At 46.5% G+C, this 15671-nt stretch overlaps 1 protein-coding gene and 1 long non-coding RNA gene across 2 annotated transcripts in view; one reads left to right on the top strand and one right to left on the bottom strand.

Annotated features, from left to right (window-relative positions):
* The window catches only part of LOC117722048 (epoxide hydrolase 1), a 44275-nt gene extending 39618 nt beyond the window's left edge, over nt 1-4657 (bottom strand). Inside the window, exon 1 of the mRNA XM_034520988.2 lies at nt 4506-4657. The gene's annotated coding sequence lies outside the window, so the exon portion shown is untranslated. The remainder of the gene's footprint in view (nt 1-4505) is intronic.
* A 478-nt stretch (nt 4658-5135) lies between these two features.
* LOC143434753 (uncharacterized) lies at nt 5136-11395 on the top strand. Its single transcript, XR_013104512.1, has 3 exons — nt 5136-5330; nt 5417-5657; nt 10240-11395. It is a non-coding gene; the product is annotated as an uncharacterized LOC143434753 (long non-coding RNA).
* Nucleotides 11396-15671: the final 4276 nt, after the last annotated feature.

Genomic DNA, 15671 nt, shown 5'->3' with positions numbered 1-15671 from the left:
AGTTGACAGGAGCCAGCTTCCCAAGTTCTTGAGCAATGCTGGCGTTTGTGTATCACCAGAATTTGGGAAAATGGCCTCATTTGTGACAGTGAGACAGGCTAATCTGCCTTTTCTGAGTGCCAAGGGAACCCAAGTGCCTCTGCTCTCTGTTCTAGAGATGTATGTTAAATCAAGCCTTCTCTCATGGCCTATGCAGTCTGCTAGCCATGTTCAATTTACTACTTTCTCTATGCCAAACCCTTCAAGCCGCCTCTGGCTGCTCTCTTTCTCATATCTACACTAACAACCTTCCTGTAACCATCCCTTGGAGTGGCCATGTCCTCAGTTTATACAAGCTGCACTGTGACTCTCTGATGCCACACAGAGGCTCTGGGACCTCCTACCCCTAGCCATGGCATCCACAGCCTTCCCAGGTCATAATGCAAACTGATTAAAGCCAGCCAGGTGTACCCATGGCAGGAATGCTCTTGTGGTCAGGCATCCACTGTCAACAGGAAGCTCAGAGAGGCCCAGGACTGTATGTAACATTGTGGCAGTACTCTATGATGATAGAAAGTCAGGGAAAATAAGGGAAGATGGAGGAGCTCCATCCCAGGATCTGGTTAAGTCTCTTCAGAGAACTTTCAAACTGCTGGCCAGAGATCATAATCCTTTGAAAAAGGCCCACAAATAGACTGAACCATGAGTAACAGTCAAAGCACATGTCTCTACTTCCTTGTGACATGTAGTAAGAATTCCTTTGACCTTTTTTGACCTGCTTTGAAAAAACGTAGTTCTGTCTTATTAGCAAACAAGTGTACAATGAACCTCATAAACCACTGTGTAATCCCAGTTGCTAAGAAAAAATGTAGATAAAAATGTTCATGCTAAAACATTTCCATCTTCCCAATCCTTTGACAAAGAGACTATAAGAGGTACCAAGGCACCTCAGCGGGACCCTCTCTTGCAATGGCACTCACACTGAGGTGGCACCACTGTTGTACTGTGGGCATCTTTCTCCATCATGTCTCCATCGAGGAGCAGAGATAACACAGTGACAAGAGAAAGCACAGTGGTAACTACACCTAGGGCAATGGAGATCTTAACACACCGTAGAAGGAGGGGAACAGGAGCTCACTAGTCCCTTACCCTTTCCCACTGCCTTAGTCAGGGTTTCTATTGCTGTGAAGAGATACCACAACTACAGCTACTCTTAGAAAGAAAGCATTGAATTGGGGCTGACTCATCATTTAGAGGTTTAGTCCATTATAATCACGGTGGGAAGCATGGTGACATGCAGGCAGACATAGTGTTAGAGAAGTAGCTGAGAGTCCTATGTCTGGATCTGCAGACAGCAGGAAGAAACAGAACCACTAGGCCCAGCTTGAGCATCTGAGACCCAAAGCTTGCCCCAGTGACACACTGTCTCCAACAAGTCCACACCCCTTAATAGGACCACTCCCTGTGAGCCTATGTTGGCCATTTCCTTTCAAACCTCCTCACTACCCACCACTCATCTCACTCTCACTATCAGTGGGTTTAGGCCGGGCTAGGGTGGGGCTAGTAGAACATACAGGAGGAAGGTTAACTGCAATTTTCCTAAAGGTAGGATGCAGCTCCTGAGTGGCTATCGTTCATGATAAGATGGGACTTCTCAGTGTTGAAACTGTCCCAAGTCACCCAGCATGCTGTAAAGAGTCCCTCACTCATGATCCTGTAAGCCCAATCAATCCATGGGTTCTTCAGGTAATTCTGTAGAATCCTTTGTCATTGCTGCCTATCTGAGATGAATAGATACCTGTTCATGTCACTCTTTCTAAGTCTATATTAAAATCTTTTCTTAATAAACTCCAATTCTGCTTCATACTGACTAACCCTGAAATTCCTTTCTGCACCCTATAGGTCAAGATTCTGGCTGCACCTGACTGCATGTTACAGGGAAACCCCTGGGCTGCACAGCCATAGTGCAGGGCTGTGTCCTTGCAGCTGAGGAAGCCCGACTCCTGCATTGTTACCTCCTGTAATACTACAGCCCTAAGAACTAAAGGGTGTTTCTCTCTGTTTAGAGAGCACTTAAAGCCCAGAGAGGATGATCAGTTAAGATAAGATAAGCAGGAAGTGCCAAAGAGACACCCATACTGCACCACTGCTCGCCAGCCTCTGGGATGCTAGAGGCAGCAAAGACTCCACCTTCTTAAGCACAAACAAGGCTTGTTGTTTGTCAGTTGGTCAAGTAGAGTTTTCTGTAAAGATGTTTTAATAACACAGCTGAAACAACACTTTTACCCCTAAAGTGAGCTCCTCAGCCTTGGAAGAGTGCACAGGTGTGGCTCTGCACAGTTTCTTGACTCCATAGAAATGGGCAGATGACCAACTGCCAGTAAAGGGGACATAGGAATTGGGCCAGGAGTCAGATATCACCCCAGGCCTGTGATGGTGGGAAGGAACGTGCTGGCCACTCAGAGAGGGAAAACAGCTGCTCTCTTGGGAGAAAGCATGAACTGTGATTTTCCCCAGTAAATCAATAAACCCTGGTTGCAAGGCACTTTGCTCTGTTGAACCAGTTTGTGAAATTGATTGTGTCTCTGAGGATGGAGACCCAGTCTCCCCCATTCATTGGGCACCACCATGCAGGAGAAGGTTCCTGGCAGAGGTTGGGCTCCCTCTTGGGCACCTTTTCCCAGTCTTATCAACAGAGCTCACTGGAGACTCCACCATGCCAGCAGCTTGGCCTGAAGACCACCTGCAGGTGACCCAAGAAGGCCAGTGGGACTGAGAAGTGGCCCTCCTGCCTCCAATCTTGTCCTTGACTCTGTTGCCCCCATCCCACCAGCCAGGCTGTGTTCCCATACTCTGAGGTTTTAAAACAAGATTCAGGAAGTGGAATTTGTTCCTGTGTCCTTCAAATACTTGAGTCAGGGCCAGAATCCTAGGGGGAACTAAAACTAAAAGGGCAGAGGCACCAGAGAAGTAGGGTCATGCCTGGGCAAGCCAGGCCACTGTGGACGGGAGGAAGGATGCTGCTCTTCCTCACAGGGCTTTCTGTGGGTACCACTTGTGCACTAGGTGGGCAGTGAGCAGAAACTGGACCCCAGGGTCAGGTGGAGGCTCTCATTTTTTCACTAAAAAGTCCCCCTCTGCTAACCATGCATTTCCCTCTCAGTATACCTGGGCAGCAGGTGTGTAGGTGCAGCCAAAGGCAGGTGCAGTCACACCAGATAACATGAGGTGTCGTTATGGTGCTGAAAGTCACACAGCTGATTCCAGGTGCATCAGAGGGTCTAGGGAAATCTTATTTTCTTAGAAGAAAGGGCAGCTGAAAGCTTCGGGCTGTCTCACTGTCATAGGTTGCTCTTCTCAGACGGCTACTGAGGACATAAAAGCCACACACACCAGGCATACCTCTGCCTGAGGACCTTTGCTTGTTCTCTCCTCAGCCCTGTGCAGCTGGACACTGAGTAGTGAACCCCACTTCTTACCCTTCGGAGTGTAAAAGTGTTGCCTCCGTGAGGCCCATCCACTCAACAGTCCTGGTCTCTTCTTCTGGCTTTCTCTCCTACAGCTCACACATATAATTTATATGTACAAATAGTCGTTTATTTTGTGATGCCGGGGATCTGACCCAGGGCCTTGAATTTTTTTTGTTGTCTGCACGACAAAGCTCCCAGCTACCATGAATACACATTCCCTGTCATCCCCAGGGTGGAGGGCAGGGTCTGAACAGTCAGTCTGGGTTCTTGAGCACAGCTGCACTGGCTGGACTTCTGCAGGGACTCAGGAAGCCATCACGTGGCCCTCCTCGTGTGAGTATCAGGGAATGGAAAGTGTTTGCAGTACAAATCCATGTTTTTGCTTCCCCACTCAAGTCTTGAGCCAGTGAAAAGCCTCCCCTTGAGGAAGGAAGCCACTATCACAGTAAAAAACAATGTGAGCCCCTAGGGCTCTGTAACTTTAAAAAAAGATCAGGATGAAATCAGAGGCAGAGAAGCAAATGTTGATCTCTAAAATCCTGCCAGCAGCTTAAATGCCAGCAAAGGCAGTCCTAGAGTTGACATGCAAGCATGCATATGCACCGGATCCCTCCACCTCCCTCCTGATCCCACCAGCCAGTTGCTAGAAAGGTTATCAGACTTCGGACCCCAGGAAGTTTAAAGGCATAGGGTGCAGACTGGAGAAGTTAAAATTAAGAGTCACTACCTGGATCGGCTCAGGTGCCTGGGCAAGTAGCAAGCCTGGAGCACAAGGGACAAACGTGCATCCGCGGGGAGGGAACCAGGGGGCCTCGGAACCAGCAGTGCTGTCAGGGTTAGCACCCACCCCTTGCTTCAGAGGCGCAACCAGACTGCCTCGGGAGGAGGATGGGGTGTCAGATGCAGGACTGGGAGGCAAGGCCTACTGCACGTTATGATCAGCCTTGGGATAGGGGGAAGCGCATTTAGCTGCGGGAGTTAAGCTCTGCCCTAGCAACTCTCAAGCTCACCTGGGGTGCCCCTGCTGTTCCCGAAGCTTACCGTCAGGGAGCTTACCGTCAGGGTCGCGCTTGCCTTCCAACTCCCGCGGAGGCTGGTGTCCACTTTCTCCACTCTCCAACTCCTCTTGAGCCTCTGTGCCTGCAGCTGAGCTATGGAGACACCAGCAGCCCGTTGCCCCGCCCCCTACTGGCCCCACCTCGGCCCCACCCCCGAGTTGCCCAGTTGGCTGAGCTTGCTGAGTACCTGGCCAAGGTTCCACCTATTCTGACAAAGCCTGCTGTTCTGAACAGGATACTGGCAGTTTAAACTCTGCAGTCCGTGGACTCTAAACACAACAGCCCGAGCTGGTGCTACAGCCTTCCTCTCACCTTCCTATCAGTTTGTTGTAATCATTTTATAAGCGAATCGGTCAGTGAGCAAACATCTGGGATAAAGCTTGAGGGTAGCCTGTCTGTCTTGCATGGGCAAGGCGCTGGAGTTCATTCCCAGAACCACAAATAAAATGAAGAATGAGATGTGGATAGGAACACACAAACCTTAAGTTTGTCTTTAAGCACACCCTGGGAGGCTTGCTGATCTGAAGCCCAGGAGGCTAGGCCACCAGGAGGCGTGGCCAGCAGAGGGAGGAGGGAGCCAATGCTGCCTAGCAAGCAAGCAGGAGTGGGCCAATCACAGTTCTGGCACCCTTGGGGCTAATCTGCTCTCCATCAGCCAGCCTGCCCAGTCTCCTGTCCTTACTCCCCTGCAGCTCTTCTAAGACTAGCCTATAGCCTTCACGTGCTTCAGCAGCTACACAGACAAGATGACCAGGCACACCACTGTGAGGGCCTAGCATGCCTGCTGTGGGATCCAGGTTTATCACCCTGCACACATTTGAAGGTAGGGATCTTAATTTTCCCCTCTCAGCCTTGGTCTCCAGCCTCCTTCGCTGGTCATCATGGCCCAAGCCTTCTCTGTTCCAACAGAGGGCCAGTGTCTCTCAGTGAATACATTCAACTCATTCCCACCTCCGTGGAACTCCTGGATAGTATTCCTGGATCCTGTCTCTGAACCTGGGCTTTCCTGGTACTGCGGCTCTTCCCTTCCTCCGAGTTCCCTCTGGCCCAGCTGCGGTCCTGCTCCACAGTGTGCAGTCCAGGCTTGTTCCATAGCTGCCTGCTAAATTGCTCCCACAGGACTGCTGCCTCCAGCCATTCGCCAAAGCAGGTAAACTATTGTTCTTAACAAAGTGAAGATGGGAACATTCTAACCTGCTGGGCGGTGGTGGCTACACTTTTATTCCCAGCACTCAGGAGGCAGAGGCAGGCAGATCTTTGAGTATGAGGCCAGCCTGGTCTACAGAGCAAGTTCCAGGACAGCCAGGGCCACCCAGAGAAACTCCCTTCTAAAAAGAAAGAGAGAGAGAGAGAGAGAGAGAGAGAGAGAGAGAGAGAGAGAGAGAGAGAGAGAGAACTCTAGTACTAGTTGCTAAATGGATGTGCCATCCTATGAATGTGCTAACCCCGATTGTCTTGGTCAGGGTTCCTACTGCTGAGAGAAAACATCCTTATCAAAAGCAGCTTGGGGAAGAAAGGACACATGTCAGATTTGACAAGCATGTGGGTGACAGTTTGGATAAAAATTACAGAACCATTCCTATCCCTAAAACAAAGCCAGGCTAGAGCGGTGCAGTGGTGCTGACCCAGATACCTTGGACTTTATGAAGGGAGGTCACAAGTTCAAGGTCAGCCTGAGTAAAAGGAAACTCCCTCTTAAGAAAGAAAGAAAGAAAGAAAGAAAGAAAGAAAGAAAGAAAGAAAGAAAGAAAGAAAGAAAGGGAAAAGAAATGTGTAAAATATAAATCTAATCAACAGAACAGGTTAAGACATTCTGGAGCTAGGTGTTGGGGTATGCCCTTTAATCCCAGCATGCAGGAGGCTCAGGTCTTAGAGGGTAATGATCTTGAGTCCAGTGTGAGCCAAACAGGGCTAGATCCTGTCTCAAAAAATCCAAAGCCACACAAAAAAGTTTAAAATTTTTATTTAAAAATGTATGTGCATAAGTGTTTTGCCTGCAGTGACCACAGAGGTCACAAGAGGGTGTCACATCCCCCTGGAACTGGAGTAACAGATGTTTGTGAGTCACCATGTGGATGCTGGGAATAGAACTCTGGTCCTCGGCAAGAGCAGCCAGTGAGTGCCCATCCATCTTTCCAAACACACACATTCTAAAAACCTTAAACCCCAGACATGTCAAGTCTTCTGTGCTATTTCCACAGTGCCTCTGATTTCTCCAGCTACTGATGGCAGGGCCTGTCACTCATAAAATTCAATGAAGTATAAAATGCAATTTATATGTGAAGCAGCCATGACAATACTTCATTTCCTTATGGCATGATGGACAGAACAAGGTTTTGTCCCACGTTCTGTCTGTGATGCTGTTTCCTGGCAGACTGAAGACCCTGAGAGGTACAGAGTACACCTTTCTCCCCTTAAGCCAGATATTAAAAGAGTGGCAAAAGTGTAAACTAATGCCACCTTCTCCCTATAAGTTACTATAGCAACATTTAGCATGCTGCCCATCAGGACAGTGCCTTAGCCAGGTATGTGCAATCCCTGAGGTGGAATCCCAGCCCTCAGGGGGCAGAGGCAGGTGGATTCTTGTGAGTTTAAGACCAGCCTTGTCTACACAGTAAGTTCCAGGACTACATAGAGAGATACTGTCTTAAAAATACAAAAATAAAAAGATAGCTCGGTGTTCTTAAGTAGTTTTAAGTATTTAACGGGACCCTGACTAGAACCACTCTGTGACACAGGGCATGCGGTCACTCACCGCAGAGCCCTATCAGAATATTAGGCAGATGGTGTACAATGTTGAAGCTTGGTCGGTTGCTATGCATTGTCATGCTAAGTGCAGGCCTGTCAGAGTCCAGCCTCGACACAGGATCGGAGTTCTCAACTGGAAGCAGGGATATCTGGAAGGCGCATAATAAATATACAGACTACTTTTTGGGTACAAGCTGACAGGCAATTTTTCAAGGCTTAAAGTTTCTCTCTCTTCGCTCTCACTCTCTGCTTTCTTTCTCGCTCATTCGCTCACAACTTGAGGCTGCACACACTCTGCATTCTCCTGCACACTCTCCTTTTCTCCTGTGAGCTTTTCTTTTCTTGGACTCCCACACTCCTACACACCTCTGTGCGTTCCCCTTTCACTTTCACACACACTCTTCATACACATCTCACATTCTCTCTTCACTCACTCTTCACATGCTATCTCGCCTTTTTCTTGCTCCAGTCTTTTACTGACACTCCAAAAGCAGGTAGAAAAAAAAAAAAAGACATTGTATAATCATTGCCATATCAAATTCAAAAGAATAACCATGCCCCACAATGAATTAAGAATTACAATTGTTCCCCAAAGTTTCAAGCTTCTCTATTCCCAGGCCTGTGGCCAAAATAATAATAATTGCAAACTTAGCATTATTTAAACTTTAACTTTTGACTTACTATTACTTCAGAGCTCAGAGCTCCAAGGTCAGCTACTAGCATTTCCTGTGAAGCTTTAATGATAAATGACATGGGCAAAGCTGCCAGGCAGTGGCCAGAAAGAGTCAAATTAACCCTTAACTCAGCAGTTCCACTAGCTGTCTACTTCTGTGCATTGCACACAGTGACTCTCCTAAGGGTCCCAGTGTTTTGACTTAGTTTTACTAGTATAAGATTTTATGTATTCTATACTTCCTTATCCAGAAACCACTCTTAAATGTTGTGCAAAACTTACTTCATAACTTCAATAGATTTTTTCCTTTCTTGAGGTCCCAGTGTTGGCTCTACTTCATTCTCTAATAATCTCTTCAAACTCTCTTTGCAAGTCAAGCATTAATCTGGAACTACCATTGTGCAGTTACTGTATTGTTTCCCAGATGAGAACACACAGCATGCACCTGGGCCATTAGGACTGCGCTGTGCTGTGCCCTGTGCCTCAATTTTTAATTGTTTAAGAATCATTACATCAAGGAACACCTAGTTTCACAGAATTCACCAGAGCAGGAGGAGAAGGAAGTAGAAAAGTCATACATAATAGAATAATTATGCACACCAAGGCCAACTGAAAAGCAGTCACACACAAATGAAATCTATACAGCTGTTGTCCAGGGCTAAGGTTGGGAGAAATAGAAACAACTGTTTTTTACAAAGAACTGCTGTGGGCTACTAAGATGTCTCCACCCTAGCCTACTGCAGGCAGTCCCTTATTTCAGATGGTGGGTCCTCTGAAGGGATGTGTCTCCTGCTTCTCATGGTCCCAGACATCATCCTCTTTACAAGGAGCTGCCACGGGCTTCTGAGATATCTCCATCCTGACCTACTGCAGGCAGTCCTTGTCATTGTATGCTGTCCCCAGCACTGGCCCCCAAGACTTGGTTTCCCCAGAGATGAAAGAGAGTCCATACATAGACCTAAGTGATGCTATGTAACCTTGCCCCCAAGTTATTTCTGATTGGTAAATAAAGATGCCTACAGCCTATAGCTGGGCAGAATTGAGATAGGAGGAGCTTGGTGCTTCCGGCTGGGAGGATAAAGGAGGAGAAGCCAGGATGGATCAGTGTGGCCAGGAAAAACAGCAAGTAATCAGGGGCCTTATAGCCAGGGAATAAGTTAGTTGTAGCCCTGGATCTGCTTAATCTAGGCATATGGTTTATAATTAAACTATCTGGATTATGTATATTTTATAAGGGCTTATTAGGATTGTAAAATCCAGCAATAGTATAGTAAAATCTCTCCTATCATGTTTCCTTCTGTCCATTCTCTCCTCTCCCTTTTAAAGAGAGACTCTTATGATCAAGTTGTCCTCCAGTTTGTAATTCTCCTGCTTCTGTCTCCTGAGTTCTGGGATTCCAGGCATGTGGCATTACGCATCACTATTTATATGCTTTTATTAGTTGTTGATTTTGCAGTACAATGAATTTCACTGTGACATTTACATTCATATGTACATGTATAATACTTTGATTTTATTGATCCCATTACCACCATTGTCTCCCCCTCTATTAGTCCACTTCCTGGTCCCTAACAGTAACAATAACCTGTGCAACCATAAATTTTTTTCAACCCACTTTTTTTTTTTTTTTTTTGGTTTTTCGAGACAGGGTTTCTCTGTGTAACCCTGGCTGTCCTGGAGCTCACTCTGTAGACCAGGCTGGCCTCGAACTCAGAAATCCGCCTGCCTCTGCCTCCCAAGTGCTGTCAACCCACTTTTAGTAAACATTCACCCTCTCCTCTTGCCCACCACCCACCAGAGGTAGTGGACGAGAAAAGTTACTAGGATATGTGTGGGAAGTGGACCTGTTAAGTGATAGTTCTTTGGGGGTGAGCTTGATCGTCTTTTCTTTATTGGATATTTTATTTATTTACATTTCAGATGTCATCCCCTTTCCCCATCTCCCCTTCCTAGAACCCCTATCCCATCCCCCTCCTCCTTTTTGCTTTTATACCATTTTAACTACATGTAAGTATTAAGGTCAGTTCTAGGTTGAGGAACTAGCAATACAATAGATGCAAATAGTCAAGGAACAAGCAAGACAATAAACACAAATAGTCAAAGAAAAAGAAAAGCAATAAACAAAATTCTGTGAACACTCCCATGATACACTCCCGTGATCACTGTTTCTAAGGACTTAACAGGATGACCAAAATATCTGAGCCTACTTCCCTGTCCTAGCCCAAAGTCATTTTCATGTCTGAAGCCTACTTCCTTGTTCTAGCTTAATATTTAGATTCTTGCCTGAAATTACTTATTTTTTTTTTTGTAGCCTAATGTCAGAATCTTGCCTGAAGCCCACTTCCTTGGCCAATGTCATATTCCTGCCAAGAAGCTCTAAAAGTTCTCTGCCTCTCCCCCTTTTTTATTTCATAAACAGTCTTGAGCCTGTCTTGCCTTCCTTATCTGTCATGGAATATGCATTATCAAAAGCAATGCACTTCTGTCTTAGGTTGGTAAGGCTCTGTGCAGAATCTTACCTGTCCTTGGCTTGCCAGACATTTAATCGAATAACTCTGTCAGGGGGTCCATTTTCAGGTTCAAGCCATGTACTTTGGCTGCCAACATGTTGATGTTGTTAAAGATAAGCTTTAACATGATGGACAGGAATAAAAGTATTCCCAGGAAAAAATGGGTTAGCCTAATCAAGCTATATACGCCATTCTTGAAGTTTGACCACAATAGAAATACTGACCTGAGCTCAATCTTCTTAAACACAAAATATGACTCAGCAGCTTCAGACCAGTTCTCTGGGCAGTCAGACGCTGGTCAGAAACCAGCAGCTGTGGTTCAATCCTGAAGAAACTGCAAGACTTGCCAACTGGCAGAGGCAGCAAGCAGGAACCCCATGAGTAGTTTCTTTTAATGGTGGTGGTGTTACCACAAGTTGAGCTCAACACTATGTAAGGTGAATCAATACATGCGTGTTATTAGTGAAGAATAACGGGGCAGAGCAAAGCAAACCAATGCTCAGTGCTGATCTTCCATTGTCTGTGGTGTCATAGTTATACTCCTTTATCACAGGTTCTTTCAAGTAGCTGCTATATCAAAACATCCTTTTGTTGTGGATAGCCCCAGCCTCCTGTTTTGATGGTAGTTTCACTCCTGGGAGGAGCTGCGGAGGAGGAGTGAATCTTGTGAACCTTCTGTCCAATTGAATTTGTAAAATAAAGGCTACAGCCAGTGATTGGGCAGTAGAAGGGGAGGTGGAGAAAAAGGCTTAGGGGAGGAGTCGGAAGAGGAGGAGTCAGAAGAGGAAGTTGCCGGGAGAGAGGCTACATAGGCGACGGAGCCGACGGAGAGCCGGAGGAGCCATTGGAGCCGTTGGTGGAAGGACAAGAAGGAGGAGAAGAATGTGGCTTAGGAAACCTCAGGTTTTAAGGGATCTCATAGCTGGGAAATAGAGTAGTGCAGTGGTAAATCTGCCCAATCTAGGCTTGCAGTTTATAATCATAAATATTGAGTTGTGTTTTTCTTGACCAGACTTGTTTGGGTTGGAGATTTACTACAACATCCTTTCACCTGTGTCTGCTTCAGGAAAACATTCTTTCCCATGTCTGCTCTAGAAAGACATCATTTGATATAACTAACTTTACAAAGAACTAGAAGTTTCTATTTCAATAAACCCTTCTTTCATCTCTCTCCCCATCTCTTCCATTCTGTCTCTCTCCTTCTCTCCCTCTCTTTCCCTTTCTCCCCTTCCCCCTCTCTATCTGTCCCTTTCTCTGCCTCTCTCCCCCTTTCTCCCTCTCTTCCCCTCTCTGCTTCTCTTTCTTTCTCTCTTCCTTTTTCTCTCCCCCTCTCTGCCTCTCTCTTCCCTTCTCTGTCTCTCTCTTCCTTTCTCTCTCTCCCTCTCCTCTGTCCCATTCTCTGGCTTTCTCTTCCCCCTCTCTCTCCCTCCCTCCTTCCCTTTTCCTCCCTCTGTCTCCCTCTCCCTCCTTCTCTGGTTCTCCCTATGAGAGAGCACATACCATATTAATTCATCTTAATTTTCTTAACATGATGATCTCCAATTTCTTTTTTTCTGCAAATGAGTTTTTGCATGAATGAAATCTACACTTTCATTCTTTATGGCTAAACAATTCCTCCCACATCAGCTAAAAGAGAGCTGCATTCAGCTAAGGGATCAGACTGTATTGGCTGAGAGAGAACCACCTTTAGCTAGGTCCTAGCTGCTAGGGGATCAAACCCCTGCATTTATTTTGGAGATAGATAAGCCTGCAATAGAAGTAGTCAAGAGAAACCCTATTTTACATATGGCAGCACATTGCCAACATGCTGGCATTTGCAAGATGCTCTGCCTACACAAGCCCAGAGAGTGGGACCTCCATCTGGGAAGCCAGACCTTTCATTCACTCTGAAGGTAGAATTACACACTGGCAGAAGAAACAGCCCAGCTAACCCCTATCCCAGTTGTGATGTCACAGTTTTCAGCCACCAGAGGGGTCTCTCTATCTCCCACAGTCACTATGGAGCTATCCTGTCTGTCTTAGTCAGGGTTCCTATTCCTGCACAAAACATCATGACCAAGAAGTTGGGGAGGACAGGGTTTATTCAGGGTTTATTTATGCTGTTCATCACCAAAGGAAGCCAGGACTGGAACTCACACAGGGCAGGAACTTGGAGGCAGGAGCTGATACAGAGACCATGGAGGGATGTTGCTTACTAGATTGCTTTCCCTGGCTTGCTCAGCTTGCTTTCCTATAGAACCCAGGATTACCAGCCCAGGGATGGCACCATCCACAATGAGTCCTCCCACCCTTGATCACTAATTGAGAAAATGCCTTACAGCTGGATCTCATGGAGGCATTTCCTCAAAGGAGGCTTCTTTCTCTGTGATAAGTCCAGCTTGTGTCAAGTTCACTATCTTACAACTCCTAGGTCTGGAGAGGATATTCCTATGCCACAAGTTCAGAGAGCTGCCAACTATAACCTCTGACCTTACAGCGAATGTGATGGTGGATGCACCTCTGCCTCTCACAGCTAAGTCCAAACATCTTCTGGGTTCTGTGACTCTCCAGGAGGCTTTCCACATGTACTGTGACACAGGCCACCTTCAACTATGGGTGCACTCTTTTACTTCACTGTGGAGTAGAGCTACCACCATCAGGGAGAGGCAGGCGAGCCAGACCCCACCTCCACCCTGCTCAGGCCATCCATCTGCAGTGGAGTCCTAGCCCCTGCCTCAGATCCAGCCTCATCTTGCCACAGAATCATATCCTCTGCGCTTTATCTGGTTTCACTTTCAGCATTTGGTATATCATTTTAAAGTTTCACATATGAACTGGTGTTAATAAAATGTCACCATTTACTAATTTTAAATTGCATAATCCAGGGTAAAAGGTCTACTGACCCTGGAACTCTATTGCAGACTGAAGCCCCAAGCAGAGCACATGGGTTGGTGGGGAGGACCTCACAGGCCTTCACAATGGAAGGGAAGGGAAGCCCTGTGTTGAATGTTTGGCCCGTAGCTGGTGGTAGTGTTCTAATGGTTGTGGAACCTTTGGGAAGTGGAGCTCAATTGAATATAGTAGGTCACTGGTGGGTCATAGCCTGGCCTTGACTCCTGGCCTCTCTACTTTTCTGATCCAATCATATCTGAGTAGAAAATCCCATTGTCTCAGGTCTGAGTCCCCTCCAACTGCCATGCCTGCCTTGTCTCAGGTCTGAGTCCCCCCAGCTGCCATGCCTGCCTTGTCTCAGGTCTGAGTCCCTCTAGCTGCCATGCCTGCCCTGTAGTTATGGACTGGATGCTCATTTTCTTTTCTTTTGTTCCTCTTATTGAAATAGGGTTTCTCTGTGTAGCCTTGGCTGTCCCAGAACTCACTCTGTGGACCAGGCTAGCCTCAAACTCAAGAGATATGCCCACCTCTTTCTCCCAAGTGCTGGGATAAATATGTGCACCACCACATCTGGCTTCCAACTGCACCCTCTTAAGCCACACCCCCAATTGCTTCAGACTCTCAATTATTCCCTTCTTCAGTGGTTCAGCCAGTTATTTAATTATAGCCTGGAGAGTAGCAGCTGGAAAGGAATTTGGTTTCAAGAAATGGGGCTGTTGTTTCTGGGAATGTATGGCTATTACCATGGCAACAGATGTGCAGATTCCTGTCGCCTATGGGACAGGATGTCACCGCCATTGCTGGTTTCAGAGGTGATCTGCAAAGTAGGTTCCGGATACCAACACAGGTGTGCCTGACTAAATATAAAAGGGGCTGCTTGCCCCCTCCTCTCTCCCTTGTGTTCTTGCTCTCCTGCCCTTGTTCCCTTACTCCCTTCCCCCATCTGGGAGAGCCCAGAGTGAACAGGACCCTGAGGAGAGTGGAAAGTGGAGAACAAGGAAACCAGGAGACCAGAGGCCAGGAGGATAAAATGTAAGAGGATCAGTGTAACCATCATGGCTGGATTATTCAGGGAAGAGTCACAGGGGAAAGGAAGTCCAGCCCTGGGCTGGAAGGAGAGAGAGAGAGAAAGAGAGAGAGAGAGAGAGAGAGAGAGAGAGAGAGAGAGAGAGAGAAGGGCAGGGGAGGGAGATAGAGAGAGAGTGTGTTAGTTTAGGTGTTTGTCAGCCATACCTTATCTGAGGGATGCAAGCAGAACCAGGTCAGCAAGCTGGTATACTAGCCAAGGCCAGCAAGAGAGAGGAAGGAGGGCAGCCTGATTTACTTGCTGTCCAAGCTCTGCAGGACCATCTGGGGCTGGGGAAGTGCAGACTCCATTAGAGAAGTTTGTGAGGCTGGACCACTGGGTCTGGCCACTCCGGAGCCACCTAGGATGCAGATTCTAAGGGAACACATAGCTGGTGAGTTGATGGAACAATCTGCTGAGATTTAAAATCTGCTGAGACAGATAGACCAGGGACAGAAGATAAAGTTAAAGAGTTTAGAGGAAATTTTTTATCTTGAATATGCACTTGAAACTTTCAGACCAATGGTCCTGGTAATTGGGAGAGAGAGAGAGAGAGAGAGAGAGAGAGAGAGAGAGAGAGAGAGAGAGAGAGAGACACACATTCAAGAATACAGAGAACAGGTACGTAGGGAAACAGGCCTTTGGTTGCTAGCATTAATTTGGAGTCCATTTGATCTCTGCAAGAGACAGATCCAAGTCAACACCCTGAAGCTTACATGAATTTTTAAAATTTAAAACAAGATGAAAGTTTTAGATATGTTAGCATTGCCACTTTTTATAGCCTGCACTAAAATCCACATTGTAGAAAGAGCAGTAGACTCATGCCTTTGAGTCACAGTAAAAGCTTAGGGACTCCATAATGATCCTGAGTTAAAGGCGTTAACTCTCTTTCCAGAGGGTGGATATGTAGATTGGAGAGAGATGGTTTTAGCATGATTAAGAAGCACTGGTCTTTTAGGGACTGGAAAGATGGCTCAGTGGTTAAGAGCACTAGAATGCTCTTCTAGAGGTCCTGAGTTCAAGTCCCAGCAACCATGGTGGCTCACAACCATCTGTAATGGGATCTGGTGCCTTCTTCTGATGCAACAGTGTACTCACATACATAAAATAAATAATTCGTTTTAAAAAAGAAGCACTTTTAACTTTATCCTTTGAAGGCAACCAAAGGAAATTTAAAATCTTGTGATTGTGACTAATATAACAGTATTCAGTGCTTTACCAGCTTATCAGAGCTTCATTGATAGACTTTGAAATTTTGAACTTTAGAAGTTTTAATGTAAGCCTGGCAAGATAGCA

This window comes from Arvicanthis niloticus, chromosome 16 (genome assembly GCF_011762505.2).
Source record: "Arvicanthis niloticus isolate mArvNil1 chromosome 16, mArvNil1.pat.X, whole genome shotgun sequence".
NCBI classification, from domain to species: domain Eukaryota; kingdom Metazoa; phylum Chordata; class Mammalia; order Rodentia; family Muridae; genus Arvicanthis; species Arvicanthis niloticus.
This window is presented reverse-complemented; position numbering and strand designations above follow the sequence as displayed.